Raw genomic sequence first — 5,736 nt, 5'->3', positions numbered from 1 at the left:
CCTCAATAATGTCTTAGGGCGGCCAGGAGTGTGAAGTGTCAGGAATGGCTGGATAACCAGTTCTTATCTGTTTTGCTGGACTGTGACTATTGCTGGTTCCACACTGGCAGTAGCCACACATGCTCATCCCTCCCCTGCAGGATGGCCAAATTCCTGTTCACATTCTGTCTGCTTCATTTGTTCACCTATTGGCAATTACCTTGCTGAGATCATTGTTTTTCTCTTCTGTATTTTTAGCTCGTATGAACCTTGCCGCAGGATGACTATCTCAGACCCAGTCTTTGCTTTTCAGGGTGTAAGAAGCCTTGTTTTGGCTGAATGTGTGGAAGTAACTTTCACCGTGCAAAAAGAAGATTTACCTTATGTGTGCTTTGGCCAAATATATGTGCAGACTTTGCTTTTTGTCTGTGAGCTCATACGCTGCCAGGCACGTGTTTATCTGGATAAACAGACTCACACATGTACACATGTCTCCCTAGTTTAATTTTGATCCAAATGGAGGGAACAGAAAGTATTGAATCTTATTCTTGTCTAAAATTTGGATTCATTCACTGACTCACCCTTGGTCTGTGGTCAGATATCAGTGTCTATATTATATTACATTCCCTGTGCCTAGCACAGTAACTGGCATGCGTAGATGCTCAATACATGTTGAATGAATAAAAAGGCAAACAGACAGTTTCCAAGGGGATATTCAGGCTGGGAGAAAATCTAAGAAGGGAAGAAATGTCACAGAGGTGCTGCTTTCTGCTTCGTTTTCTGATGTTGACTTTGAGGAAGTGGAGGGAAGGGAGCTACGGCCATCTGCTAGAGCTATGTTCTTGTGATCATTTAAGTTCAATTCAAATATCTTCTTCTCAGACAACCTTTCCTGACTGCCTTTTCCAAAGAAGCCATTCTGCCACCATTTCATCACTTTCTCTGAAATTCCCTTGCTTAATTGTCTTTATAGTGCTTTTCCCCATCTGAAATGAGTTTTATCTTTCTGTTTGCTTATTTATTATCTGCATTTCCTCTTTAAATAAGCTATTTCATGTCTGTTTTTTTTTTTTTTTATTGTGGTATCCTCAGTGCTTATACTGTGTCCAGCACAGAGAAGTTATTCAATAAAGATGTATTAAGTGGCTAAGAAAACGAACACTCCTTTGGCTGGTCACAGAAGCCTGGAGTCAGCAATTCATAAAAGCAAGCAAAAAACTAAATCTCAGCTTCTTGAAAATCCCTCCTTTCCCATCATCTTCTTCCCTGATGGACTCTGGAATGCCTCATGTTATCTATCCTTGAATGTCCTGTTTTTCCATCTAAACAACTGGTGCTCATCTCTAATGCCCTTTCTCTCTGGCGCCCACATCATTCCCGTTAATGTGGGCCGGGAATTGTGTGTCTCTGACATGTGGACATCACTGCTCCCATCAGCACTATTGCTGACCTGATCCTTCCCTGCCCTGTCCTGCTCACTGCCTTTAGGCTGTCAGCCCTTTCCCCCACTGCACAGGGGGTACATGTGGAAATGGAGCTCTCACATGCCCACAGGGACCACAGCCTCTGGGTTGAATAGTTTACAGCTCCCCCAGTCTGCCTCAGATGCTGCTCCCTGCCTCCTTCCTCATCTTTCTGCCATCTGTCTCCTTGTCCTGTTTTCCCACTTAAGCTCCTACAAAGGCCTCCAGCTTTGACCTCTGGCTTCTTGCCTGGACCGCAATTAGGGCTCTCCCTCTGACCACAGTGTGGTCAGCTGGCCTAGGTTAAACAACCTGGGCCTTCTAGCCAGGACCTGCTGATTCCCCTCTCCAGTGGGTAATTGGGTTGTACACCCCCTCCCACACCCCTGCCTCCTCTGAGCTTTCTACAATTCCCTTGGCTACTACAGTGCTTGTCACTCATTCACCACTCCATGTTGGCTTTTTATGCCCAATAGTACCATCATTTTAGTGGGCACCAGGTTGGGGGCTTTACTCTATTTCTCATGAAATGATCATGATAATATGTACCATTTGTTGGGCACCTTTCTATGTATCAAGTATGGTGAAAAGCTCTTTATGAGATCTTCTTTAATTATCTTAGAAGTAGTTTGAGTAATGTGTTAGTGTGTTAGTTTGCTAGGGCTGCCATAACGAAACACCACAGACTGGGTGGCTCAAATAACAGAAGTTTATTTCTAACAGTTCTGGAGGCTGGAAGTCCAAGATCAAGGTGCCAGCAAGGTAGGTTTCATTCTGAGTCTCTTCTCTTGTCTTGTAGGTGGTGGCTTTCTCTCTCACATGGTTGGAGAGAGAGAGAGGGAGGAGGGAGAGAGAGAGAAAAAGAGAGAGACACACAGAGAGAGAAAGAGACATAGAGAGAAAGAGAGATGGTGGGGGAGAGAGGGGGGAGAGAGAGAGAGGGAGAGAGAGTGGAGGAGAGAATGCGTGCTAGCTCAGCTCAGTGTCCCTTCTCACATAGACATCCAGTTGGATCAGGGCCCCACACTGTGGCCTCATTTAAACTTGTTACTTCCTTACTCCAAATATAATCACACTGGAGATTTGGACTTCATCATATGAATTTGGGGGAAACACATACATTCAGTCCATAATAGTCAGTAAGCAGATTTTAGGGATAAAAAAACTGATGCTTGGAGACATTAAGTTATTTCCACAAAGTTATACAACTAGTTCATGGCAGAGTTAGTCTGACACCTGAGCTGGTCTAAGTGCTACAGTGTCTTTCTATGCCTTTACTTCTCTTCATCTACATTACTTGGCAGCTCCTATATTTTCTGGGGAGTCAGACAGTCCTCAACTCAAGTCTCCATTATGCAACTCTGGCTGTATAATCTTGGGTGCATAATTTCCCTCCTAGTCCAGGATGTAGCATGGAAAATATGAGTGAATATAGCCTTTCCTTTGCATTGAAATCTCATCTCTGCCTAGACATTGTCTCTCTTGTAAGGTTAATAATAATGATAACTACCACTACCGTTATAAGCTACTACTGTTGATTCTCTATTATTACTACTCCTTCTCCATCTCCTCAAACTACTAAAATGTATTAAGTCCTCACTGTATGTCGGTAAAATAGATGTTGGTAACAGAGTCATAGAGAAGCTAAACGAACTGTTGAAGATCATCAGCTAGAGAGTGACCTAGGGTTGAATGCACATCTGCTTAATTCTAAAGCCTGCTCTCTTTCCCCTGATGTGTTTTTTTTCTTTTTTTGTGGGGGGGGGAGGGCTGATAAAATTGCTTCCACCCCACTCTTCTCTGCAATCGACCTCCCACTAGCACACTCTCAGCACAGTAGCAAAGGCAACCTGAAATGTGTTTAAGAACTGAAGGGAAATTTGAATTATATTATTCCTAAAAGGTCTGAAGAGCTGTAATGGTTCAGCTTTGAGTGATAAGCCACTGGTTCAGGCAAGAGTTGTTTTATGACGTCATGATGTAGGAGGTCAGACACGAAAAGAGGTCAGAGAAGGAGTCTGTGCTTTCATTTGATAATGGTGGTGTGTCATCACCCTCACTTCCAATTGCTCTACGTGAACTTTTTGTTGTGGAATGAGAAGATTCTGTTTCAGGTGGACCACACCAACTACTGAAAATCTCTATTGGATCATCTCAGAGTACAGGGAGTTAATGACCACCATCAGCATCCTGGAAACACTGAGAGTCATCTAAAATGATGTTGTATGGGCAGGAGAGGCAATTTGTATACCATGTGTGCCTCTTTTGCTCTTTCCACCATTCCTCTCTGGAAGGACCTGGGTGTGCTGCATACACTGTAGAGGGCTGAACTTGGGTGATCCCATATGCTTCTGGAATCCCCTGCTTCCTCTGAAAGAGGTTGAGTTTCCTCAAGCAATTTTCATGAAGAGAGCAATGGCAAGGAGAAATCATGTTTTGTCACCCATGCCACAGTCCTCATTGGTTTTGCATTATTTTCCATTTATGAATGGGGAGCTAATGCTCCTCATTGAAAATGGTCTTTTGATTTGGGGAAATGTTGTGATTTTCAGTATTATGAGGGCGGGCGAGGCTGCGAGGCTGGAAAAGGGTTGCCTCTCCTATGAGAACTGCCTGTTAGGCATCTTTAAATTAGTATACACCTTCCCCTTTCTCCTGGGGGGAATGTTTCTCCAGTTGAGAATCACTGCACCCATCGTGAACCAGTACTACATCTAGGAGTGTTTGGGGACAGCCATTAAATGTGTTGAGGTGGAGAAAAAAATTGAAATATATGGGTCTAACTTTTGAATTCTTCAGGGTAACATGAGCTAAGGGCTGGAATACAGTTGTTGTTAAATAAATATTTGTTAAATAAATATGTGGAGATCAAGAAATGTCTTCTTCTTGCAAAGTCTCCAGAATCTCCTTGCATTATTCAGTAAGTTCCTGCAGACGGGGTCTTGGTACTATGGTTTGCTGGTGGACATAAAAGCCAACAGATGCTCTTCAAGAGAGACTTGATGAGGCTCTGATCCAAGCAGACTTCCTCTGGGACTTGGGTGACAAAATACAGCATAATGTTGGTGAGGAAGCTCAGTCTGGCACCTAGTGGACTAGGGGCTTTGGGCACCTCCAGCCACAACCCCTTGGCATGTACCCTGATGTTCTCAAGCAGGGCAGAGGTAAGAGCAAGGCTCTCTTGGGGACTTTGTGGACAGTAGCATTGCAAGATAGCATTGTGGACACTGAGGCTGACAGACCGGTTAGGGGCACGTGAGGCATCCCAGCAGAGATTCTCAGGAATAAGGAGAGCTAGTGGTGTGGGGTATCACTAGATACCATCAAAGGTGGATATCATCAAAGTGGAAGATACTTGGGTTACATAAAAATATGTCATGCCAAGGGACACTTAATGGCTAGGTTTTAATCCAGAAATGTTTGAGGTAAGAGTCTTGTGCTTTGAACCATCCCAGCCCTTGTACTGTCAGAGTCCAGAGTTGCCGTTGACCTCACTCTACACTCTGAAGCCTGAGTGATGATTGGCCGTGGCAACTGAGCTGCTCCTGCCATGTTTGTTGATTCCAGATTATTTCTTCCAGCAAATTTCACGAAAGGCTCTCTTTGGTCTCCCCTCTTAGCTATTTCCTTTTTAAGAATCACCCGACACTTTTCAGTGATATCATCTGTGCTTGGTCGCTTCACCTTTTTTCTTAGTTTAGCCTTCACACCCAAGCTATATTTCCACCACAGTGTTGGGCATATTTCAACCTGTAGAGACAAGGAAGGAGGGGAGGGAGGAGAAGCTGACAGGAGGCTTGGTCACCAGCTCACCTTCTGACAAAAGGGCAAGTCACAACCTTTCTAGGCTTCCTTCCATGTGCTAATCTATACCCCGAGGATCAGAAGGGTGAATTACTGCACTGAGGTTTAGGGAGGAAATGCCCATAAAAAGCCAGTAAAACCCTTTTGTGATGTGAAGAGCTGTGTCCAGGCGCAGCCATCCACATAGTCTTTCTGTTGTGTGCAGATCATGCACATACGGTGGGCAGGGTAGGAGGACCAGGGGAGGTGGGAGGAGGCTCCCCTGGTGGTTGGAGCAGGCAGTGGGCTTGGAACTGACGCAGGTTCCATGAAGTTACTGGGATGTCCTGACAGGCATGACAAAGGTTAAAGATCAAGCATTTCTTCCACGAACATCTAAATCAAGCCCCATGTGCAGAGTCACAAAGGAGAAAGAGTGTGGGCTTTAAACTCAGCAAGAGCAGGGTATAAGCTGTGGTTCATACACTAGCTTTGGGCAAGTAACAACCTC

The sequence above is a fragment of the Monodon monoceros genome, unplaced genomic scaffold, assembly GCF_005190385.1.
Source record: "Monodon monoceros isolate NGI ecotype Baffin Bay Population unplaced genomic scaffold, NGI_Narwhal_1 Super_Scaffold_7, whole genome shotgun sequence".
NCBI classification, from domain to species: domain Eukaryota; kingdom Metazoa; phylum Chordata; class Mammalia; order Artiodactyla; family Monodontidae; genus Monodon; species Monodon monoceros.
The sequence above is the reverse complement of the archived record's forward strand: the minus strand, read 5'-3'. Positions refer to the sequence as shown.